The sequence below is a fragment of the Gallus gallus genome, chromosome Z, assembly GCF_016699485.2.
Source record: "Gallus gallus isolate bGalGal1 chromosome Z, bGalGal1.mat.broiler.GRCg7b, whole genome shotgun sequence".
Classification (NCBI taxonomy): Eukaryota; Metazoa; Chordata; class Aves; order Galliformes; family Phasianidae; genus Gallus; species Gallus gallus.
In genome coordinates, this window is record NC_052572.1 from 49,093,145 (window position 1) to 49,120,593 (window position 27,449).

The window sequence follows — 27,449 nt, forward strand, 5'->3', positions numbered from 1 at the left end:
GTGATGAAATTGTAAGGTAAACTTTATTCATAGCAGCCAATATGGTGTTTTTCTTTGCATTTGCAGCTAAAACAGTGTTGATAACATGCTAGCATCTCCCTCTTCAATGCCCAGACACATGTGAATAGGCTGGAGATGAGCAAGAGTTTGGGAAGCAGCTGAACAGTTAAGGCAGCTAACCCTATCTGACCAAAAGAATATTCCATTCCATGTGACATCATACTCATAAATAAAAGCTGAAATAGGGAAGATGTTTGAAATGATATCATTTGTCTTCCCAGGCAGCTGTTATTTGTGCTTAGTCCCTACTTCCCAGGAAGTGGCTGCCCATCCCCTAATGATGGGAACCAGTGAGTTATTTCCTCTTCTTGGATTACTTGAGCACGTGGATTTTGCTTATCTTACCGGACTGTCAATATTTCAATTCATGAGTCTTTTCTCTTTCCTTTGATGTTTTTTCCTCACTTTGTTCATCAGATGAATGTCTGAAAAGATTGACTAATAGCTGAGTCAGCTCACTGTACACTTAAGATAGAATTTTGGCAAAATTTTTGTATCATAGTAATTTTTGTTCTGGTTTTGGAGATGAAGTCTCTAATTACAGTGTCAGCACTTAGATTCTATCAGGCTCAGTTAGGTCTATGTCTTCTGTTCAAAATTAGTCCTGTAAATTGTTATCACACACCAAATATTTAACTTACGCATGGCTTCTGCAGTGCTTATAGGAACTTTTTTTTTTTCTGAGTTTCACATCTCCTGAACTGAATCTTATCATGGCCTCAAAAGGAAATTTGCTAATTTCTCTACGTTTATGACTATTTTGTCAGATGATGAGAGTGAGTCTATTATAATGAAAGTGAGAGCACAAAAGAAAGCTTATGCAATGATCTAAACATAAAATCACAAGTGGGAGGGAGAAAATATTTTACCAAAGAGAAAAATAGTTTATATATGCTCCAAGCAAAAGATGTTATGGGCATGTGAGCACATTTTAACAAAGACTCCTTTTTAACAGGATGTGTAGGCAATCTTTCCTCAAATCCTTGTGGAACTGTTTAATCAAAAACTAACCCTATTACCATATGCTCTCAACTTTCTTGACCTAGATATTTTGAATATTTTTTTCATGCTTTTATAGGTTTAGAAATATTTTCATTTTTTATTATTGTTGTCTTAAAATAATCAAGGGTATTTATATCTTAAGAGGTCAAGCTGTTATGCATAGCATAGTCAAAATATCGCTCTCTTTAATGTATATTATTGAAATACAGATTTCAATACACAACATTGGATAACTTTAATGATCTAAAGTCTTCACTGCTGTGATTCATATAAAATAACTAATTCAAATTCATAGTGTTCTGCTTTACTGAACACTGTTTTAGACACAAATCTAATCAGATTTTCCTACAAGCATTCATTAAGTACTTTATATATGTTTTATCAGATCTGTGATATTTGTATGAGTTTTAATCTTACCATGATTTTCATTGCTTTTTGGCCAAGAAACATTAAAAACCAGTCAGTAATTATATGAATGTAGGTTGCTCAGTTCTCAGATGCTATGTGATGTGTGAAGATGTCATATACTGTGTACGGCATTACAGAGTCTGCATGCATAGATGAACAGAAAGTTGTGCAGTCATTCTGCTCATTAGAAGTACCAGGCAAAATTTCTATTCACCAGCTGCATGGTGTCTACTAGATCTCAGAGTAGATTGCTTTTTCATTCTTACAATGGCATGGTATTGTTCTCAAGCATTTTTGTTCTAGTTCTGTGTGTGAGTGGGGATAGCTGGAGTGGGGATAATGCTGGAGTAATACTTACTGCTATGCTTTTTTGTTGTTGTTGTTGTCGGAGTAAGAGCAAGAAATTACCTTACCTTTTCACAGTTTATCTTTGTATATCTTTGTAGTTGACATACAGCAGGAGTAAGCAAGTGATGATAGATCATTCTGTATGTTTCTTACCCTGACGAGCCTATGAATCTGCTATCACAGGCAAGAAGTTATATCCTCTTTTTCTTCCTTTTTTTTAAGGGCAAGAGGAAATAGTTACTATTTGTCTTTAAATATTTGATTGTCACCTACATTTTACAGTTTAGTGTTCTAACTGTTATCAACATGAATAGCTTTTTCACGAAAATTACTACTGTAGGTACTAAATTCTATATGAAAATTATTTGTATTTTCCCTTATTTTTAGTATAAAAATATTTGTGAAAAATAAAGCTGTTTTGTATGAACAATCTTCACTATATATCTTTATAAAATTGCTTTATAACTGTTTTGTGTATAGTTTATCTGTGTGAGAGAAGTGTATATTCAGACAAATTTTACATGGTAAAAAACTGAGTAAGAATCATATATAGGAAGATTACGTTAGCTAAATATAATTTTTCTACATGTAGTCTATCACCAAAAAAATTTCACCCTTGAAAAGAATTTAACATTAATTCCTATATGTGTGCCAAGGTGAGTAATTTATACTCCATCTGCAATTGGAAACAGCCCAATCATACCTTTAATTTGGCAAGTTATAATGACATCATAGAACCATAGAATCATAGAATCACCAAGGTTGGAAAAGACCTTGAAGATCATATAGTCCAACCGTTCACACATCACCAGTATTTCCCACTAAACCATGTCCTTCAGTTCAACATCTAAATGTTTCTTGAATACCTCTGGGGATGGTGACACAACCATCTCCCTAGGCAGCCCATTCCAGTGCCTGACCACTCTCTCAGAGAAGTATTTCCTAATGTCCAAACTCAGTCTCTCCTGGTGCAACTTGAAGTCATTCCCTCTAGTCCTATTGCTAGTTACATGGGAGAAGAGGCTGATTCCCACCTTGCCAAAACCTCCCTTCAGGTAATTGTAGAGAGTGATAAGTTCTCCCCTGAGCCTCCTCTTCTCCAGACTGAACAATCCCAGCTCCCTCAACTGCTCCTCGTAAGGCCTGTGTTGCAGACCCCTCACCAGCTTTGTTACCCTTCTCTGAACATGCTCCAGGGCCTCAATATCTTCCTTGCAATGAGGGGCCCAGCACTGAACACAGTACTTGAGGTACGGCCTTACCAGTGCTTAGTACAGAGTGATGATCACTGCTGGCAACACTATTTCTGATACAAGCCAAGATGGCATTGGCCTTCTAGGCCACCGGGGCACACTGCTTGCAGCTGAACATCAACAAATACCTACAGGACTCTTTTCTCTTCACAGTCTTCCAGCCACTCTGCCCCAAGCCTGTACTGTTGCCTGGGGTTGTTGTGGCCAAAGTGCAGGACCTGGCACTTGGACTAGTTGAACTTTATCCCATTGGCCTCAGCCTGCCCATATCCCTCTGTAGGGCCTTGCTACTCCCAGGCAGATCTACACTCCCTTCCAACTTGGTGTCATCTGCAAACTTACTGCGGTTGCACTCGATGCACTCATCCAAGATATCAGTAAAAGTACTGAACAAGACAGGCCCCAGTACTGACCTCTGGGAAACACCACTCGTGACCAGTCATCAGTTGGATTTAACTCCATCCTCCACCACTCCTGGTCCCAGCTATCCAGGCAGTTCTTTACCCAGCAAAGAGAGTATCTGTCTAAGCTACAGGCTGCCAGCTTCTCCAGGAAAATACTGTGGGAGACAGTGTTGAAGGCTTTTCTGAAGTCTAGGCAGAATACATCAACAGCCTTTCTCTCATCCACTGGACAGGTCATCCGATCATAGAAGGAGATCAGGTTGATCAAGGAGAACTTGCCTTTCATGAACCCATGCTGGCTAGGACTGATCCCTGGTTGTCCTGTTACAGGTTGATTCAAAACTGCGTAGGTTGAAATATATATATATATTTTTTCAAACAAAGTATGACTCAGCTTTTAAGTTTCATCACTTATTGCAAATTTTGTGTCTGACTAAAATGGCAGTTCTAAAATTTGATAGACTAAATTGGACACAGGAAAGCTAGGCTGGCATTTTTCTGGATACATGGAAAATATTGTCAGGAAAAGCTGGAAATCAACAACACTAATCATTCCCAGATTTAACTTGTAAAACATGCAGAGCTGACATGTAATTTTTCATTTATTTATTAAAAAATAAAGGCTTCTAGACTGATGATAATCATGAATCAAACCTGATTTGTTTGCACAGCAGTGGCAAATAAAGACTACCCCAAAAGTGGACCTGGGTTCAAATGAATTATGCAATTACTTTCTCTATTTGTGATCTATATAAAATGCATAGTCTTGGATAGAAAAGGGCATATGGATAAGGTGATGGTGGATGTACTTATTCTCTTTTGGCTATATGGCAATGGAGGTGAGATTTTTGGAAACATTTTAATCTTATGTCCTGGTTCTGAAATCATTCTTTTCACATTCTTTTCACTATTCTGAAGTTCTATGCAGGAAGAAGTTTACACAGTTGCAACACAAACCATTTTTGTAGGACAAAGCCATAAATACGTGCAAATTTTGCATCAGGGAATACAAGCTGCATCCTGGAGTCAAGTAGTCTATACAATTCTTTAAATGTTGAACTGAAAACATAAAAAATGTTTTACATCTATAAGCTTGTTTGAGCTATATTTGCTTGTGCAATCCATTAGAACATAATTTGTTCCCATTTTTAGTTTTGAGGATGTTAGAATTTAATTGTAGTGAGGAGTGTATCATTAGTCTTGAACATCTGCCAGACATTAAGTGCTCTCATGGCCAACATTCTCTCAAATCTTTGAAGCACAGTCTTTGGGCTTGCTCATGATTTGCTATCATTTAACTGCAGCAGTCTGCAAATAAAAAAAATATATATTTGTAAACATTAAAATTTGTTTTATACTAACAAAGAATTCTAATTCAAATATAGACAAAATGTGCATCAAGGCAAATAGGTCTCCCTGTTCTTTGTTGTCCTTTGCTTTCATGAATTAAAAGCAAATTTATTTCTGTAGGTTATGTATATCTTTTATGTTACTCAGAGTGATTTCTTCTGAGGGAGACACCATATGGAAAACGGCTTGACACATTTTTGTCCTTAAATGATACCAACATTACGCTTTTCCCGGTGTCACAGAAAGCACAATATAACATATGGAATCACAATATTTTTATTTCAAATGGCTTCCTCTGCTACTTAGAAAAACAGCATGGATCAAATCTCCTTCTGATAGAGGATTTGTTCTCTTCACTTGAGATAATCTTAAACAGTCCAAATATACATCTAGGTACACAAAGGAGTTCTTACAGAGTGATTTTGGACTATAGTCAGAGGCGTGCTCTTTACTAGTTTCTGATAAAAAACTGTAAAGAAAAGAAATGAAATGACTGAGATAATAGGAAAAAATCAAGTTATTGCTCCTTGTGCTTTATTTAATAACAGTCTGCAATACCTTACCCCAAAGGTCAGGGAATGCATCTAATATTTGCAGAAAAATGGAAATGAATCTTTCAAGAAACAATTTCAGTACTTCATGATGTCATTAGATCATACCAATTGAATAACTATTTTTAAATAATACGTGAATATATGTGTTTTAGAAGAGTTTGAAAATTATGACATTCCTTTTCTTTAAAAGGATTTCGCCTTTAAGATTCCTTGAACAATCTCTCCTACCATGGTTTATACAAATTGTAGTTTCTGAGGAAATCAAGAAACTTCATAGACGTGCATTATAAATAAAAACCTTTGAGGAGACCTCACGGTGTCCTTCCAGTATCTAAAGAGTTCTCTAGATGTTATGTGGAGATCTTTTTATTACACAGTGGGTGGTGAGGAACTGGCACAGACTGCCCAGAAAAGCTGTAGATGCCCTATCCCTGGAGGTGCTCAAGGCCAGGATGGATGGGGCCTTCAGCAAATTGATCAAGTGGTTGACAACTTCACCCATGGAAGGGATTGGATACAGAGTCCCTTCCAACCCAAGCCATTCTATGATTTTATGATTTCATGATTATGTTACTTCCAAAAGACAATGATTTATTCTTGATTGGTCCATACTTGCTACCGTTCATATTATTATTATAGTATTGTTATTATCTTCCAGATATTGATTTCATTTTTTTTTCTCCCTTATTTTCCTCCACCTTATTATACTTTATTGCCTTTTCACAACTCCTGCATTCTCAGCCAGGCACTATGAGTTCTCAAACGTAATCAAATGTAGCTCCAGGCATATAATCTGGGTCTGTTTCACCAGGGACAACTGGTAGAGAACAACTAAAATCTTTCTAGATCTATTTTCCTTCTTATTGTTTTCTGTCACTGATGTAGAATTATAGAATCATAGAATAGTTTGGGTTGGATGGGACCTATAAGATTATCTAGTTCCAATGCCCCTGCAGGGTCACCTCCCTGTACACCAGGTTGCTCAAAGCCCCGGCCTGGCCTTGAATGCTTCCAGGGAGGAGGAACCACAACCTCTCTGGGCAACGTGTTCCAATGTCTTACCATCCTCACAGTAAATAATTTTTTCCTAATATCTAGTCCAAATCTACCCTCTTTCAGTTTAAAAGCATTTTTCCTCATCCTGTTGCTACCTGCCATTCTAAAAAGTCCCTCTCCAGATTTTCTGTAGGCCCTCATTCAAGTACTGGATGGCCGTTATAAGGTCTCCTTGGAGCCTTCTCTTATCCAGGCCAAAGAACCTCAGCTCTCTCATCCTGTCTTCACAGGGGAGGTGCTCCAGCCCCCTGATCATCTTTGTGGTCCCTTCTGGACCTGCTCCAACAACTCCATGTCCGTCCTGTGCAGGGGGCTCCAGGACTGGATGCAGTACTCCATGACTGAGGGTCGGGTCTCACAAGAGCAAAGGGGCAGAATCACCTCCTTCGGCCTACTGGTCATACTTCTCTTGATGTGTGTGCTTGCAGCCCAGAATGGTTGGCCTTCTGGGCTGCAAGCACACACTGCTGGCTCATGTTGAATCTTTCATTAATTGACACACCTGCATCCTTCTCCTCAGGACTGCTCTCAAACCATTCTTTGCCCAACCTGTATCTGTGCTTGGGATTGCCCCAGGCCAGGTGCAGGACCTTGCAGGTGGCGATGTTGAACTTCATGAGGTTGGCATGAGCCCACCTCTTAAGGTCCCTCTGGATAGCATCCCTTCTCTCCAGCGTGTCAACTGCACTACTCAGCTTGCTGTTGTCTACAAACTTGCTGGAGTGCACTTGATCACGCTGTCCATGTCAACTGCAAAGATGTTAAATAACACTGGTCCCAGTGCTGATAATGCCACTTGTCACTGGTCTCCACTTGGACATTGAGCCACTCACTGCAACTTTCTGAGTGTGACCATCCAGACAATTCCTTGTCTAGGGTGTGGTCCATCCATCAAATCCATTTTTCTCCAATTTGGCAACCAGGATGTCATGAGGGACAGTGTCAAATGCTTTGCACAAGTTCAAGTAGATGATGTCAGTTGCTCTTCCTTTATCCAGCAACGCTGTAACTTCATCATAAAAGGCCACCAAGTTTGTCAGGCATGACTTACCCATGGTGAAACCATGATGGTTAACACCAATCACCTTGTCTTTATTTTCCATGTACCTTAGTAGGGCCTTCAGGAGGATCTGCTCCATACCAATTGTCTGATTAAAGCTAAACTTTTCAATGGAATATGAATTAAAAAAGGGAAATACGTCACAATTCTTGATATTATTTGTCATTAGCCTCTAGTTTCTACAATGGCACAGACCAGCACTTTACTTGGGTTTCCTACTAATTCTACTTATTTAGACTCCTACTGTTGAATAGGGTTGTTTGTTTGTTTCTTTCTTCCCCTTTATGTTCCCTGCTAATTGTATCTCATTTTGAGGCTTGGCCATTCCAACTTTCAGTCAACAGGATTCTGATTATTTGATTTTTTTTTTTTTCAGTCCTCATTTTGTCCTTAATCATGTACCTTTTTTTCTCGTGCTCTCCTATTTTTCCTGAGTTTAGTCTTCTCTCTCCCTTCTTACTTTTGAGCTATTAACTATAAGGAAGACATATACATAGAAGTCTTCTCTCAGTCATTTTCTCCATCTTCCTTATTCACCAGAGAACACACAAAAAGAATTTGCTGGCTGGACTTAAGACCATTCTGCCCATCCTTCCTTAGCACTTAGTTTTCCATCCCCCATCTGACAACAGCTCCTTAAGATGGCTGCTAAGTGAGGACAATTACAAGGCATTAGACACTTGATGGCCATTTCTTATAGATGAAGCATATTCAGGTTCAGATTCTTTTTCATTTCAATTTATCTTATTATGATACAGCATCACAGACAATGGGAGTATACATAAATCTCCACCCCAATGGATGACTACTACAGCTGAATTTATGCTCTTGTCGTCTTCTTTTTCTTCACCTAAATTATTGTGCCTTACTCTTTTCTAACTGCTTTCAATCACTAAAAGATTTCATTCAGGTATCTGTAAAAACATTGCTATTTTCTTTCCTATTATATCATTTAACTATTTGATTTTGGCTTTGTTCAAATATTATTACATCTGGAAGGACAAGTATTAGTCCAAATTTAATATTTGAAGTTTTAAATCTCAGAGAACACATCACTGAGATTTTTAGAAACTCTAAGCTGTTTGTTTGGAGTATATAAAGAAGAGTAACCAGTCAAAGCACAAGAAATAATATACAGAAACATCGTTATGAATAGGAATGAATGGTATTTTCTTATATTCTGACTTTCAACCAGTCAACATGCCGGTATGTAAATAACTTACAAATTAATTCACAGTTGTCAGCCAGACACTTGACATCATCATTGAATCCTGACTAACTTATATAATTCATTTTAAGTTTAGAATAGGTCTCCTAACGCTGTAGTAAACTTAACAGAACATTAACATACCCAGAAAAATAAAGAAAATTCTATAACTCAGAAATTATCACTTTGCAAATTATTCTACTTTTATTTCCTTATATTTTCTTTTTCATCTCTGAAAGATTTTTAGGATCAAACTTGCTTATATTCTTATATTCTATTGATTTAAGATAAACAGAAGACTAGTCTTCATTTGTTATTAGGCCCTACATGAACCATTAGGAGTCTGACTTAGAATCTCTGCTGCCCTTCAGAGTACAGAATTCCATAAATCTGATCACATTTAACAAGTCAGATTGTTAATATTTGTCTCCTACTTTATCTGAATATTATATAATATTATCTGAAATATTGTGATATTTATCTCCTACTTTACATTTAAATCCGTAAAATACAGGTAAGTCAGCTACCAGGAACTGGAAATGGACAGGATATGCTTACATAAACAGAAGACAGCAGTTCTCTAACAAAGGTGGGCAGTTACAGCCAGGCAGCTTATACCTATTTATCAGTTTCTTGGTTTGAAAGAACTGAGATACTATCAGCCTGGGGAAATATAACTGTTTCATCTGTAGTCATATGTTAAGCAGAACTGCAGCTTAGAACTGAACTGCCACTTAGAAACTGGTTGAACCATGATTTAGAAACATTCTAGGGGAAAGATTAGCATTGTAGTTACTCCAGAAGTAATGCCTCCTATTTATTTGTATGGAACTACAACAGATGCAAACAGCTCAGCAGCACTAGATAGACCAAATTCTCAGCTACAGAACATTATTTTTCAACCTGGTCACTACCTTTAGCTATGCATTTTTGCTATCAATGAACAAGAGCTTGCATGCCATGCTCAAAAAAATCTGTACTTGTAGAGGTGACCCATCATTTCACAACTGCTATGATGGCATCATTGCTAGAAAAAAAGTTGCCCGTGCAGTCCATCTTTCATCAGCCTGAACAGATGGAAATCAGAAGACTCCAAATCTGGACTGTGTGGTGGGAGCGGTAGGACAGTCCTGCTAAGACTGACAGCGTGCTCCATGATCTTCAAACTGAAGGCCTTGTGTTATAGTGTTGCAAGAGAAAGGTTTTCATCTCTAGCCTGACTCTGGAAGTTTGAGCCTTCAGCTTAGTAAGTATCACAGTGTAGTGGTCAGAATTGATGGTTTGTCTAGTTTCCAGGAAATCCTAACCAATCACCCTTTTCCTATCCCAAAAAACAGTGCACATTACTTCACCTGGTGAGGACTGCGTCTTGAATACTTACTATGATGGAGAATTCAGGTGTAGCCATTCCATACAGTGTCGTTTTGATCTTGGCTCATAGTGGTAACACCACATCTTGTCACTGGCACTAATACAACACAGGAAACAGTCACCTTCAGCCTTGTATTTCAGTGGGTCCTGACAAACTTGCATACAGTGTTCTTTCAGTTCCTGGGTGAGTATTCGTGGGACACACCTGGTGCAAACTTTGTGATAATGTTGCCACCACTATTTCCAAAACATAGTTGAAGCTGATATTCATCTCTGCACAATTCCCTCGTTCTCACCCACTGAACTGTATGGATAAGCTGGTCACTCTTCGTTTTGGGATGCGACACATTTGTCTGGCTGTCTGGGATGTGGCCTGCCTTTCACATGGCTATCATCACTGCTGAAACACACCTCCCACCGCCTCACTGTGCACACAGCCACTGTTTGGTCTCCAGAAACATTCAGCAAACATCGAAGAATGTCAGTGGGTGCTGTTTTTTCCACATTCAGTTATACACCTTTTCTTCATATGCACTTCCATGTCAGACTACCCCTGTTCTGCCATCTGTCACGTGGCAACAAAGTAAGGAATGTTGGTGGAAAGGTTCAATCTGTACTACCATATCACCAACATATACCTCTGATGTCATGGGCTAACATAATAAAATAGCAGGCATAACTTTTGGAGCAGCCCTTGTAAAGTCTCAGGATTAAAAACATGAAGCCCTCTTTAAACAAAAGAGCAACATACTATTTTCCTTTCAAAATGTATGTTTTCATTTTACAAGCAGCCTTCAATATCCGAAACTGTTTTCTTATGTGCTTTTTTTTTTTTTAAATTGCATCACATTTTATTAGTTTCTTTGAACACTGCAATGAGATGCAAGAGAAATTTAACAAAGGATCTCACTGAAGAGAAAAATAAAATCTTTCTTTGCATTACTGCAGTCTTATTAGTTAACACATTTATTTGAACTCATAATGTACATTCTAAATTATTTTGGAGAACTGAAAACACAAGGAAGTGTCACTTGCTTATAAAAATGCGTTATGTTACACACTGAAGCCACTTTAAACTCTGCAGGAGGCATTCATGTCTTGCAATCATTACAATGATACTGAATGTTTAAGAAGGCTATTAGGGAGAGAAACTGCTGGGTCCATTGTAAAATGAAAATATGATATTATTATTGTCTGTTGCCAATGAAAGAAAGAATGCACCAAAACAGAAAGGGGTTTTCAGTTCCTGTTGAACTCGAAAAGCAAAATAAATTGTTTTGCAACGGTGTTCTATTTCTTTAAGTGAATGGGCATGTTTCTTCGTTCTGGAAAATCGAGTGAGTTTTAGTTTCAGCACCATCATCTGAATTGCAAATGTAGATTTGCTGCATTTCCTATGATGTATCTGTTAAAAATATCTAACCTTATGTTATGACCTTCAAAAACATTTATAATTTTCATCATAAAATGGTAACTTTCATGCAACTAACAGCACACTTCAGGATGGCTGGAGAAATGACTGATTTTTTTATGATTAAGTATCTGTTGCTACTACTTGTTGCTGTTAGCTTTTTTCTTTCACACATCATTGGGTAAATTTCTTTAATGGTTCAGAAAGGATAAGAAACTACAGTATGATACTTCTGTATCATGTACAAATATACAGACAGTATGTGAGATTATAGTGGATCAAATCTTTTGCAGATGTATTCAAACATCTTGACTTAAATAATTACTAGCAGCTTCAGAGCAGAAATGAGTTTATTATAGTATATATTTATGAAGTGAATTAAACTTTTCTTTCCAGTGGTACATGATTAGCTTATACCATGAACTTTGTAGTTTTGTATGCCCTTTTTATTTTTTTTCCCCATTTAAGTACACCTAATATAAATACAGGGTTTTTTACAGATGAGTAATTCTCTTCTGGGTCCTTCCTAGCCCCACGTTAAAGTTACATATTTTGTTGTTGAGTGGTGCCCGTCAAAAACTGCACTATTTCAACCATATGTACTTTCTCACCTCATTATATGCTTCACCCATGTCACAGAAAGCAATATTTCAGATATTTTTAGAAAGTTAGGAAAAAAAGGAAATAGTGGAGAAGGAGGTGACTTAGGAGCTGTCTGCGTATGGAAATTCATTCTGATTGCTTTGGTTTAATTGTACTGTTGTAGTACAGCATATATTTTCATCATTTTAAATCTTTGGTAAGTCTTCAGAGCAGTAAATATTTCTTATCATATACTAAATGTGATCTGAAAGCTTGAATGTACAGCTGTGTACAGATATGAATAGAAGTACCTGATCATGTCAGTTCCAAACTATTTGTTCCTTTTCAAGAAGACAACGTGAATATATATTTTTTCTGAGTCTTCATAGATTTCAAAGGCTTTTTTCCTGTATGATTGATTTAAATTTGTTTCTTTATATTTAGATTTATTGATATGCAAACATAAAGTACTTTGCAACGAAAGTTATGGTTTGGTTGTAGTTTAACCTGGCAAGTTGCTAAACATCACAAAGCCTTTCACTAACTCATCTTCTGCCCCAAGTGAGATGGGGGGAGAAAATAGGAAGAAGAAAAATAGAAACTTTAGACTGAGATACAAGTTATTTGCTAAGACTGAAAAGGAGGAGAGAAATAACAGTTATGATAATTATATATATATGTATAAAACAAGAAAGCTGAATCCTGGACAATATCTACCCTATAACATTTACATCATACTCAGATATCACAGTTTCCCATACATCCCAAATAATTACCATCACCTGTCTTGCCTTTTGATATATCATTTTCATATTCTATGGCCCAACCCTCTAAATTTTCCATGGAGTTCATTTAGGCTGTGACTAGGGGTTCCATCTGTCGTAACAGTCCCTCAGTGCAAGAAGGATTGCATGGTGTTGAATTATTGTATGCAGAAGGCAATTCTGGTTCCAGCAGATTTTTTTTTCTTTTTTAATCTGGGTGATTCTTACTATAATACTGTTGATTGGGCATATAACAACCATAGTAAGTATATAATCCAGTACTATGTAACAGTTAATATCATACAATTCAAATTATTATCTGTTCTTACCCATCATCAAATCCCGTTGAGGTACACACTGGGTGTTCCCCAGTTCTTCCATATTGCCCACCAAATGCACCCAGATGCTGAGCAAAAGTAATCCCATGGATGCCCTCTCCTTTATGCTCAACATGTTTTTCATTTGTGCTGCATGGACTTTGTCTCCTTCTATAGTATGTAAGAGGTTTGACTGGGCAGAACTAACTCAATTGGCAGATTCTCGACTATTGACCAGGTGTTTTTTTTTTGCTAAATGTGTGTCCCAGTATTTGAATGTCCCAACACCTATTGCTGTCAGTGTAATCTTTAACAGTCCACTGTATCATTCAGTTTTTTCCAGAGGCTGATGCATGATAGGGGATGTGATATAACCATTCAGTGCTATGCCCTCTGGCCCAAGAATTTATGAGTTTGTTTCAGAAATGAGCCCCAGTATCTGGCTCAATTCTTTCTGGGTGCCATGTCACCACAAGACTTGCTTTTCAAGGCCCAGGGTAGTTTTGGGCAGTGGCATGTGGCACAGTATACGTTTCCAGCCATTGTAAGCACCACTGTAAGCACATGGTGTTTGTCATAGCACGTTTGTGAGAGTGTGATATAATCAGTCTGCCAGGCCTCCCTGTATTTATATTTCAGCCATCTGCCTCCATACGAAAGAGGCTTTATCTGCTTGGCTTACTTAATTTTAGTTGATGTTTCAAATTCATGGATAACCTGTGCGATAGTGTCCATGGTCTATTCCAGCCCTTGATCCTGAGCCCAGCTATGTTTTGCATCTCTTCCTTGATGCCCTGAAGTGTCATGGGTCCACTAAGCTAGAAATAATTCACTGTTATGTTGCCAGTCGAAAAATGCCACCTGAATCATTTCAATCCCAGTGGCTTGATCCACCTGCTGTTTGTTTCGATGTTCTTCAGTGGCATAACTTTTGGATAAGTGGTCATTTATATGACATACGTTTACAACCATGTTCTCTACCCAGGCAGCAGTATCTTTCCATAATGCAGCAGCCCAGATGGTTTCTCCTCTGCGATGCCAGTTATTCTGCTTCTGTTGCTGTAACCACCCCAAAGAGCATTTTCCTCCATCCATATATCAGTATAGAGGTAGAGCACTAGACACTTCTCTCAGTCATCAGTACCTAAATCCAGCTGAATGGCCTTCAATTCTGCAAATTGGCTCATTTCACCTTTTCCTTCAGTAACGTCTATAACTTTGTAAAGGACTCCACACAACAGTCTTCCACTTTCAACACTTTCTCACAGTACAACAGAACCCATCAGTGAACAAAATATATTTCTTCTCATTCTCTGATAGCTTATTATATGGTGGGGCCACTTAAGCATGTGTCACCTCTTCCTCTGACTGTATTCCAAAACCTCTGCCTTCAGGCCAGTTCATGATCATTTCCAGATTCCATATACCTGGGTGACTGGAGCTTCCTATTTGAGCCCATTGTGTAATCAGTGCAACATATGTAGCATTGTTAGATGACATGCGGGGGGAACCTTCTGTTTGAACATTCAGCCCAGAGTAGGCAGTCAGAGTGCCAAGAGGAGCTTTGCTTCAGTACCAGCCACTTCCGAAACAGCTTGGACCCCTTCATATGCTGCCAATATCTCTTTTTCAGTTGGAGTATAGTGGGCTCAGATCCTCTGTATCCCAAACTCCAAAATGTTATGGGCTGATCTCAAGTCTCCCTTGATGCTTTCTGCCAGAGGCTCCATCAGTTTTACATCTTATTCTTCCCAGACTGGCCCAAGAGATACTTCATGAACTATCTCCTGTTTTATTTGTTCAAAGGCTTGTTGTTGCTTAGAGCCCCATATGAAATCATTTTCTTCCTGGTCACTGAATAGATGTTTACAATAAGAGTCTGGAATATGCATTCTCCAAAAACCCACAACACATAAAAAGCCTTGTGTTTCCTTTTTTTTTTTTCTTTTTTTTTTCTTTTTTCTTTTCTTTTTTTTTCTTTTTGTGGAAACATAGCAGTTATTTTGTTGGTCACATCCATATGGATTTGGCAACATTCATTTTGTCATTTTGTTCCTAATATTGGATATCCAGCGCAGATCCCTTGACCTTACTTTGCTTTATGGCAAAACTGATTTTTAGAAGGATTTGGATTATTTTCTTCCCTTTCTCAATATTTTCCTATATTATGTAGCCCTATCTGATGAAATAATCAATGTATTGCAGGTGTTTCAGAGCTTCTCCTTGTTCCAGGGCAGTCTGGATCAGTCCATGACAAATGGTAGGGGCTATGTTTACACCCCTGAGGTAGTCAATTCCTGATACACTGGATATTCCTCCAAGAGAAATGAAAGCATGGCCTGAACTCTACTGCCAAAGGGATTGAGAAAAATTAACTGGTAATATCAATTGTGGCATACCACTTGGCTACCTTTAACCCCAGTTCATACTGAAGTTCTTGCATATCTGGTTTGCAGCAGTCAGCACTGGTGTGGCTTCATTCAGGCCACAATAGTCCACTTTTAGCCTCCAGTCTCCATTGGACTTTCACACTATACATATGGGACTACTAAAGTGTGAGCAAGTCTTGCTGATTTTGCCTTGACTCTCCAGTTAGTGAATCGGGTGATGAATGGAAATGAGGGAGTCTTGGTTGGTGCAATATTGCCTCTAGTGCACTGTTATAGTAGTAATTGGCACCTGCTGTTCTTCTTTTCTTAGCAGCTCTGCAACTGAAGGGTCCTCTGACCAGGCAAGGTAGACAGTACTTAATGTCCTCCATCTCCAAGGTAGCTACACCAAAAGCCTACTGATACCCTGTTGGGTTCTTGAAGAACCCTCTCCTGAGATAACCTATGCCGTGGATCCACAGAGACTCTGGGCTGGTCACAATGGGGCACCTTTGCCACTCATTCCAAGTTACGCTCACTTCAGTCTCCAGTACAGCTAGATCGTGGGATTCCCCTGTCATTCCAGAAATGTAGATGGTTCTGACCCTTTATAACTTAATAACAATACATCACACTGTGCACAAGTGTTCACTAGAGCCTTTTATTCCCATGGTTCTGATATGCCAGGCCATCAAATCCACACTGTCCAATAAACCTGATTGTCCCCTTTCCTCTACCTGACTTGAGAAGGGTCTCCTCTACTGCTGGTTGTTGCATTCATTACTTGCTTCTTGTGAATGTGAACCAATAACTTCATCATCAAACTCAGAAATAAGATCAGACCATCTACTCTGTTCAGAGAACTGTCCACTGGAATCTGGTGTGGCCATTTTCCTGAAAGAATCCTCTCTTGTTGTTGTTTTCCCTTGCAACTCTTGCATCTGTGCTGCTGTGGTTGAAGTGGGTTTTCCATCCTAATTCCTCATATCCTTTCCATGATCACACAGGTAAAAACCAGAAGATGGCATCTGGTGTGTATCCACTATATCTCCTCTCTCAAGCAGAGGAACACTTACTTGTGTTACTGAAATATTAGTTTGTACAGATGGGCAGTGGGGTCTATTGTTTTGAGTTTCTGGACCTCTCGGGAAAGTTTATCCACAGCTGAAGTACAGGCCTGCAGGAAGAAGGAAAGATGTTTTTCCTGTTGCTGGAGCTTGTAAACCAATTCACCCACTGTTTGTCCCTCTCTGTCTTTCCAGGCCATTACTATGAGATCTATCTATATATCCAAAACAAATGAGACACAAGCAACTGCTTACCACCTTGCCAGCGGATGCCCAGACAGTCTCCAAGAAGTGACTGCCCACCTGGACAACTCCTCTTGGTTTTGTAGTTTTTTTTCACATGATTTTATATATCACAGAATATGCCTTTGGCCAGTTTAGGTCAGCTGTCCTGGTTCTGTCCCCTCCCAGCTCTTTGTGCCCCCCCGAGGGTCCTTGCTGGCAGGTCAGTATGAGAAGCTGAAAAAACTGAAATGTTCTTGCCTCTGTACAGCACTACTCAGCAACAGTTAAAATACTGTTCTCAACTTCATTTTTCTCTTAAAGCATCTTACCAGTCACTATGAAGAAAATCAACTCTGTCCCAGAAGAACCCAGGACAAGTTCTTGCCAGGTAGGTTGAATACTGACAGAATTCAAATCTTAAGTGACATACAGAACAGGGTTAGAAAATTTTATGTGTTGGGGGTTTTATGCATTCTTCAAGATAATGAAAAACTTTTATTGGGAAAATGTCATATTATATATAGTTTGCTCTACTTGCTAATTCTAATATTTTTTGTACAAATGTGGGAACAATCTATTAAAAATACAGGTCATCTTCTCTTTTGTTAAACTATGGTATTGATCTCTGCAAGTCAAGGTTGGTATGGAAACTCAGAATAGCTTTAATTACAAGTATACAAAAATAATTGGCAGAATAACTATAAGTATGAAACTCTTTCCCTTCTTTTCTAACTTTGGCATTGCTGTGGAAGAATAGCAATAATAAAAATGAAATACACAGCATTAACAATACATGTTGTTACAAATGTAGAATATATATATAGTCCTGAATTTAAAGCATCTTCATTTCACATTCATTGTTCTTTTATTTGTGTTTTTTATAAGAATAACATCTTTCCTTTTTAGGTTACAGTATCCTTCCACTGATAGCAGAAAACTGTTTACACTATCACTATTCAATAAAAGACAATAAATTAATTTCCCATTTCATTTATGATGAAAGGAACTACTTACACAGGAAAAAAAAAAAGAAAAAAAAATTGACTCCAAGTAGTTATAGGATAATGTAAATGAATAACTCAAAGACATTAATGTATTTTTGAAATAGCAAGATATTTTCTTTTATTTATTTTTTACTCATTCAGTTCTAATTATTTGTCTTCAAATGATGGAAGATGCAGACAAAAATGTCATGCTCAGCTCCTTAGAAAAACAAGATAAACGAATTCCAATGTACAAATAGACTGGGCCTTCTCTCACCCAACTTGTTTTTAAATGAAAAAAACAAAAAACCTAAAAATCAGAAGAGATACAAGTAAAATTAAAATGTAGGCAGAGAGGACGACTGGCATTTGTGAGTTTGCTGCACTGAGTGGAATGCGCAATTTATATACATATGCATATGTTGAAGGTTGCTGATGGTCCACAGAAAAAAAATGTAGAGTCTCAGGTTGAAGAAAACATCTAGGCAGAAAACTCTGTATGAATAGCAGGAGAGGAGCATTGCTAATTCAATTAGACTAGCTAGACAAATAAAAAGAGCATAATACACATAATAATAAAAACATAATACAAATATTTTACACCACCCTGGAGTAAATAGTAAATAGAAAGCTTAAAAAGAAGGAACTGTTATTGGTTTAGTCCATCAACTGTCAGCAGTGTACATGACTCAGTTTAAAATACTACAAAGAGCTGTTCTAGGACTGCCTCCTCTGTATAGTAAAGAACCCTCAGTGAAAAAAAGTTGTCTAAAAATGCCTAATGGTGTAATGTTTTGCTATGGAAAATATTGGTTCATAAAAATGGAGATTTAATAATTCTTTTAAAATAAATTAAAATATACTGCCAAAAAAAGATTAATTCAGCAAGTGTTGAAGGCATCATAAGAGAGATTGTACACCATAAATATACCTATCAAAAAAGGATATCACCTTGAAGGCACTGAGATTATAGAAGGACTAGTGGGAGATGTTGTCAGAAGCATCAGTATTTGGTATAGCGACCACAAAATGATTGAGTTCTTTGAGAACTTCACTGTACTTTGTAAAATCAGGATGGAGTTGAGAAGTAACTGCTAATTTGGACTCCTGAAGGGGGAAGTCTTTGGACTGTTTAGGACATTGGATGGGAGTATCCCTTGGGAGAAAAGCTTGAAGTACAAAGGTATTTGGGAAGGCTGGACATTTCTCAAAAAGTAAATCTTAAAGGTGCAGGAGCAGGCTATCCCCATGTGCCATAAGATGAACAGGCAGGGAAAAAGTCTGGCCTGATTAAACAGGCAGATTTCAGTGAGTCTCTGCAAAAAGGAGAGCTTACCACCTTTGGATGAAGGGGAGGCTACTCAAGAAAAGTACAAGGATGCTGATAGGATATGCAAAGAAAGCACTGCAAAGGCAAAAGCACATCTAAAATTTAATCTAGTCACTGTTGTAAAAGACAGCAAAAAGTATTTTTACAAATACATTAACAACAAAAGGAACGTGAAGGACAATCTCCATTCTTTATTGGATTTGGTGGGGAACATTGCTACTAAGAACAAGGAAAATGCAGAATTACTCAATGCCTTCTTTACTTCTACCTTTAATAGTCAGATCAGTTACCCTCAGGTTTGTGAGACTCCTGAGCTGAAAGGCAGAGAGGAGGAGCAAAATAAACACTCCACTGATCAGGGGGAAAAAAATCTGTGAACTGGTACTCCACCTAGACTATCACAAGTCTATGGGAACAGATGGGATCCACGCAAGGGTACAGAGGGAGCTTGCAGAAGTGCTTACTGAGCCACATATCATTATCAGAATTCCTTGTCAACTGGGGTGGTTCCAGACAACTGAACACTTGCCAGTGTGGTGCCTATTTACAGAAGAGTTGGAAGGAGGATCTGGGTAACTACAACCCTGTCAGCCTGACCTCAGTATCAGGGAAGGTCATGGAGCAGAACATTTTGAGCATGATCACATGGCATATGTGGGACAACCAGGGTACCAGGCCTAGCCAGCATGGGTTCATGAAAAACTGGTCCTACTTGACCAACCTAATCTCCTTCTGTGATGAGGTGACCTGCCTAGTGCATGAGAGAAAAGCTGTAGGTGTAGTCTATCTAGACTTTAGTAAAGCCTGTCTCCCACAGTATTCTCCTAGAGAATGTGGCAGTCCATGGCTTAAACAGGTGGCTGGTCCATGTCCAGAGAGCGGTGGTGAATGGAGTCAAATCCAGTTGGTGATCAGTCACTAGTGGTGTTCCCCAGGAGCAAATACTGGGACCTGTCTTGTTTAATATCTTTACTGATGATCTGGTTGAGGGGATTGAGTGCAACCTCAGTAAGTTTGCTGATGATACCACTTTGTAAGGAAGTGCTGATCTTCCTAATGGTAGGAGGTTCCTACAGAGGGATCAGGATAGGTTGGATTGATGAGCTAGGGACAACTGTATGAGCTTCAACAAGACCAAGTGCTTGGTCTGGTGCTTTGTCCACAGCAACTCCATGCAATGCTCAGGCTTGGGGCAGAGTAGCTGAAAAGCTGTATGGAAAAGAATCTGGGGGTGCTGGTTGACAGCCAATTGAACAAGAGCCTGAAGTGTGCCCAGGTTGTCAAGAAGGCAAATGGCATCCTGGCTTGTATAAAAAAAAATGATTTAGTCAGCAGGACCAGGGAGATTACTGACCCCCTGTACTTGGCAATGTTGAGGGTGTGTCTTGATACTATGTTTGGGTTTGGGCCCATCACTACAGGAAAAACACTGAGATGCTGGAGTGCATCCAGAGAAGGGTAACAAAACTAGTGAAGGCTCCTGAACACAATTTTTATGAGGAGCAGCTGAGGGATCTGGGACTTTTTAGTTTGGAGAAGAGGAGGCTTGGGAGATCTTATTACTCTCTATAACCACCAGAAAGGAGGAAGTAGTGAGGTGGGAGTCAGTCTTTTCTCTCAGGTTTTTATTGATAGAATGAGAGGTAATGGACTTAAGTTGCACCTGGGGAGGTTCAGATTGGATATTAGGAAATGTTTATTCTCAGGAAGTGTGGTAAGGTATTGGAATAGACTGTCTAGGGAGGTGGTAGAGTCACCATACCTGGAAGTGTTCAAGAAATGTGCAGATATGGCACTGAGGGACATGGTTAGTGGGCGTGGTGGTGATGGGTATATGGTTGGACTAGGTGATCTTAGAAGTATTTTCAAACCATGGTTCTATGATTCTATTCCATGGTAAGTAATATTGAAAAGACTACAATTAGGGAAAAAAAAAAATCAACTCTGGAATAGTGGTAGAAATTTCAAACAGAAAAGAGGGCATTAGCTTTCAAAGTTAAATGTTAAACTACGATTTGACAAAATGACAACCAAAAAAAGCTGAGGAAAAAAAAAACACTCTGAAGACTAGTAATGAGAACTTTTCAAACACGGTGGAAGTAAAAACTTGCTTAAGAATATGGAAACTGTACATGGTTTATGTCTTTTACTAGCATAAAGTAAAGTGAATTCTTCCCTTCATTGATGGGTATGGAACAATTATAGGGAATGCCCATTCTGGCATTTTGTTATAGGGAGACTTGAAAAGAATTTAATGTAAAACAAGTTGTATATTTACTATTTATTGATTTATTATGTAAAGCAACAAATTACTTGAATGAAAAGTTAAAAAAAAAAGTAGTAGTATGATATTTAACTAAAACTTGTAATGGAATCAAATACAATTCCTTTAAAAATCTATGAAATCAAGATGAGTCTATTAGAGATATCAGCACACAAAAAAAGCTTCCTGCCAAAATATTGTCATGAAGAATACTCTCCCCATAAGCTGCAGGGAAACTTCTGCTCTGTTTCCTGGAAAATCTCCTGCCCTGCTTCTGCACTAACCTTGGTGCCTGCAGGGCTGCTTCCATCGCATTTTTCACTCTCTTCTCCCAAATGCTGTCATGCAACAGTTTCCCCTCTCCCAGAGACACAACCACTGTTGCTCATGGGTCAGCTCTGGCAGCAGCAACTCCCTTTCAGAGCAGCTGGAGCTGCTGGTCTGACACGGGACAGCTACTGGACACACAAAAGTGAGCCCTGCAGCTTCTCTGCTAATATAACCTTGTCACATAAACCCAACAAAGTATAGCAGAGTGAGAAGTCACTGTGAGGACAGCAAGCATAAGCACAATTATGAAATGGTTTCTGTGTGAGACTAAACAAAATATACCTTGTAGAAAAGGTGTCCAAAGATATATTACAGAGATGTGTGAAATCTAGACATGCATGTGAACAGAGGTAACAGGAAAATGTTTATCCAGTTTTCTTCCTAAATCAAAAATAAGAAGCTGATTAAAGCCATAAGTAAGTGCAATCATGCAGTTGAAGTGTGGTCCTTCTAAATGATATCCATTATTTTATGTTGAACATGTAGAGTAATGCCAGATCTTGTTCTATTTTGAAGTCAGTGTCTCCTGTGATGGCACTCTAAATCCTTAGGACCAAATGAAGACACACTATAGGGATCAAAAGCTACTGCAACAGGGATGTGGAAAGGGAAGAAATTTCTCAGAGCGCTTGTTTAGAAATGAGCAAATAAATAGTTCCAGAAGCTGACATGAAGCATGAAAGCTTAGTGGTGGGAGTATTAATTTCCAAGACATAAGCTGTCTGATTGAAGGCAAAAGGTATGGATCTGTCCAGTGAGGACCTGGAGTGTAGAGGTCTCTTGAAGTAGGATATGAAGAGGGATCATTTCCTGTGAAGATTTCTGTTGTATAGCTGATGTAGGAAGGCTGGTGAGTACTCCAGAAGTATGCAGACTAGCTCAGTGTATGCAGAAAGCTGTCCAAACTGACCTTTTTTCTCAGAAGTAGGAAGTGCGTCAAATAAACCATATCAGTCTCTGCATAAAGATAACTAGCTGAGAAGGACAGGCTGTGAATCTGTCCTAATTTGCAGATCTGTTTTTTGCTCGTCTTTTTTACTAATTCATCTGCAGTTAATTGCCATACATTTACATTCTACTCTTTTTTGGACTCTGTAAATTGTACTTTTTGTTTACGTGTGTGTATTTGCACACACATACACAAAAAAAGAACACCTGTGGGAGGGTTTTCCACATATTGTGGACCTGAAATGGAAGTCAGGAGGCCAGTTGCAAGCCCTCATGCCCAGGGATACATTTTCCATCCAATTTCTGTTTCCCTGGGAAGTGCTCTAGCTGCTCTAATGTTGCATAAAGACTTAGTAACTTCTCCTCACCTGGTCCTTCACAGACATTTCCCCCATGCAGTTTATATTAAATGTGATATGAACTGGCCCAAATGAGTTGGCCTCTAGGAGGAAGGAGATGTTTCTCCTCTTGGTCTGTTGCAGGTGGCTGAGCTCCCCAAACAGGCTATACGGGGCTTCATTGCTACTGGGTCACAGTAGCTCTGAGAAGATGGGGAAGTAGTTAGTTACCTTCATTCAGAGGAACGCTGTGAATGCCTCAGAAAGTTGGAAGGATAAGCAGAAAAGATGCATTGGAGCTTTGATGGCTTCACAGTTTTTCAGATCTCTAAGACATAAATCCCAAGTTCTTACCTTTACTGATGTGTTTAGTGTCCCAAGCACTTTTGGGGATCCAGACCACTGATACTCCTTTGACGTTACCTTCCTGCTTCAAAATGTCAAGAGTTTTATTATTTATTATTTATGAAATAATGTTTTCACTTTTTCTCCCTCTAATAATTTTTTTTGCTTTTTTATAATGAGATTTCTTTGGTTTTGTAAATGTGAGGAAGCCTCACATTTGCAACACATAACTTTGTAATTGGTTTTTGGGAATATTTTATGGAATGAGATAGAATGCTTTGGTATAGTTAAAGATTAAGACCACTGAATGTTGTTTGACTCCACATGTTCAACGTTGCTCATACCTTGCTATGTGAGCAGCAAACTCATGTGAGAAGAAAAAGACATATGTAAAACATTGAAATAAATGTTAAAAAAATAGTAAAAGAAAACATCTCTAATAAAATGGCCAAAAAGTTTATTCTTGTTGTGGGCAAGTGTTTGGACCTAAAGACCTCAAATGTTCCCTTCCAGTTTATTGTGGATGATATGCTTTAAGGCTAGCAGGCAGCTCAGAACTATGCAGTCACTTCAAGGGAATCATTTGCTACTTCCTGCTGGCAGGCAGGTGTTCACCCACTTCCAGGAAAATAGGACTCATCATGTCAAACAGTTTCTTGGGAAGACAAATGCCATCACTCTGAACACCCACAGCCATTTTATTCTTTCTTAACCTAGACTTCATTGTTCAGCATGATGTTGTATGGTATGGAATATTCTTTTGGCTGGTTAGGCCAGCTGTCATTGCTCTGTCCTCTCCCCTCTCCTTGTGGCCCCTCAGCCTCTTGTCTAGCAGGGCAGTATCAGAAGTCCTTGGCTTCTGGAAGTTTGGAAGAGCAGTTCAGCAAAAAGCAAAACATCCCTCTGTTATCAATATTGTTTAATGCTAAATCCAAAAAACAACACCATATCAGCTACTAGGAAGATTAACTCTATTGCAGTCTGAATCAGTACACAGTCTAAACCATTGTATGATTCTAACTTTAGTATCCACGTTCTAGTAGTATTAATATTTGTGAAGGTACTATTTTATGTAAGTCCTATAGAGGCATCTTCACTGTCAAAGAATCTTCGGAGCAGAGGCTTGGTTATAATGAGACAGGTAGACAACCATGAAATAACAACCAGTTCTAGTTTACAAATAAAGATTGCTGAAGAATTTTGGATTTTACACAGATTTAAGGAAGATCTGCTGTTAAATACTTCGCACTACAAGTAGAGAGATAATCTGACAAGAAAAACAATTTAGATAGACTCTGTGCAACTGATATTTTGTCTTGGCCATTAAGAGTAAAACAAATGCCACATCATCAGTAACTAAGAGCCTGGCTTTAAAACTCATGTAAATAATTAGTATTGTGGTTTTTATTAATTTTTTTTCAGAGTTGAACAAAATAAAATGAGTTCCTGGTTGAAGTCTTCTGAGATATGCTGAAGTTTTTTTGTTTAATATAACAGCCATGGAAAATTCTTTGAATATTCTGACAGGATTAACAACTATGGTATATTCAAACAACACTTACAAGGTCCATTTTATGGAACGCTTGGCTACATTTTCACACATTAGAGGGTAGACAAGACGAACATATTTTGACAAAGAGAGGAAAGAAAATTAATACTTCCTGAAGGTAGAAGTAAGAAGAACTTAGAAAACCATGTTAAGGGTTGCTACGTCACAGAGCAAAAGAAAATGTACACATCAGAGTTGTGGAAAACACCTCAGACTGTGACTGATGTGATGAACACACTGCAGTTCAGTGTCTTCCTTCTCATCAGAGCAGCCTATACTTGGCTGCTTGCACCTTCTGCAATGAGGAGGGAAAAGTCTACCAGATTTACCAGGAAAATGGACAGAGTGTATGAGAAAGCCAGTGAAGGACCTTGACAGAAATTCTGTGGTTCCCACTGCCTTTCAGAAGTGAAGGTACCTACCTTGGCAATAAATTCTAGTCTGATGCTCCGAGAAATACACCGCTGGCTTGTACAAGTTAAGAAGCTGGAATTGCTTGCTGCATATACTACTCTTCTCTAGAATTGATGTGGTAAGGCCAAACATGTTTTAAGATATGTTTGATTGTACAAAGGTAAAGTGAAATATTTCTGTGATGACATCAAGTAGGGAAATTCTTGATCAATCCATTTAGATGAAATGCCAGCCACCTTAATGTCAATGTACAAAATGGAAAAAAATATTTACAGCTTCAGCCTTCTTTATATTCATCAATGAGAACCTGTGAAATTAATCATATGGTAATATCATAATATTTTAGGCAACTTTTCATAGAATCATAGAATCATAGAATCACAGAATGACTTGGGTTGGAAAGGACCCCAAGGATCGTGAAGTTCCAACCCTCCTGCCACAGAAAGGGCCACCAACCTGAAGATCTTGTACTAGACCAGGATGCCCAGGACCCCATCCAATCTGGTCTTGAACACCTCCAGGGACAGAGCATTCACAACCTCTCTGGGCAGCCTGTTCCAGCACCTCACCACACTCTCTGTGACAAACTTCCCCCAGACATCCAATCTAAACCTTCCCTCTTTGAACTTAAAACCATTCCCCCTTGTCCTATCACTATCTTCCTGAGTAAAAAGTCAATTTATCTCCTTTTTTTTTTTAATCCCCTTTTAAATACTGGAAGGCTGCAATAAAGTCTCTTTGCAGCCTTCTCTTCTCCAGGTTGAACAGCCCAACTCCCTCAGCCTGTCTTCATAGGGAGGTGTTTCAGCCCTCCAACAGTCTTTGTGGCCCTCCTATGAATCTGTTCCAACAGCTCACTGTCTTTCCTTAGCTGAGGGCCCCAGGCCTGGATGCTGTATTCCTGATGGGGCCTCACAAGGGCAGAGTAGAGAGGGGCAATCACCTTCCTCTCACTGCTGTCTACTCCTCCTCTGATGGAACCCAGGATATGATCAGCCTTCCGAGCTGCAAGAGCACACTGCTGGCTCTTGTTCAGTTTTGCAGCCACCAGGACCTCTAGGTTCTTCTCCACAGGGCTACTCTCAAAGAGTTCTTCTCCCAGTCTTTATGTATATCTGGGATTACTTCGACACAAGTGGAATACCTTGGACTTTGCTGTGCTGAACCTCATTTGGTTCACATGAGCCCACCTTTTGAGTTTGCTGAGTTCCCTCTGGATGGCATCCCTTCATTCTACTGTGTGTCAACTGCACTACTCAGCTTGGTGTCATTGGCAAACTTGCTGTACTTGAGTCTGTCATCAGTGAAGATGTTGAAGAGCAACGGTCCCAGGACAGACTCCTGGGGGACACTGCTCATTACCGGTCTCCACCTGGACATAGTGCCATTCACAACAATCATCTGTCTATGGCCTTTCAACCAATTCCTTATCCACCAAATAGTCCACCTAGAGATTTACCCTCCCACTTCTCTCCTAGAGGTTCAGGGATGTGCACTTCAGGGACATAAGAAATACAAGAATCCTGGTTGCCAGTGAAGACTGAGGCAAAAAACTCAGAGTACCTTAGCCTTCTCCTTATCTGCCACAGCCAGTTCCTTCTCACTTACCAAAGGATATGCTCTCTTTGGCCTGCATCTTCTGGCCAATGTACCTGTAGAATCCCTTCTTGTTTTTAATATCTCTTTCCAAGTTCAGTTCCATCTGTGCCTTGACTTTCCTAATGCCCTCTCTGCAAGTCTGAACAGCATTCCTGTATTTTTCCTATGTGACACAGCAAAATTCAAACAATTATTTATATTTTAATTATATGAACAAAATTTATTTCTACAGGAAAAAGAAATTATAACATTTTTGTTCAGAAAAAAAATTTGGCAAAGCATGAAAACTTTGTCTAGGAGTATTTGACCAAAAGAAAAGGAACAACTGTGCATAAACTAGAGAATATATAGCAGTATGTATTTGATTTTGAGCAATAAACGCATTCTAAAAATTCTATGTGATGGAAGTATTTATAATTTATTACTACATTGACTAGCTTTAGACATTTCTTTGTGAGTTCACTTGAATGTTTTGGGCTCTAGGACATTTATACTCTTCAGAAGGGCCAAAAGAAAAATGGGAATTGTTGCAAACAAAGTCA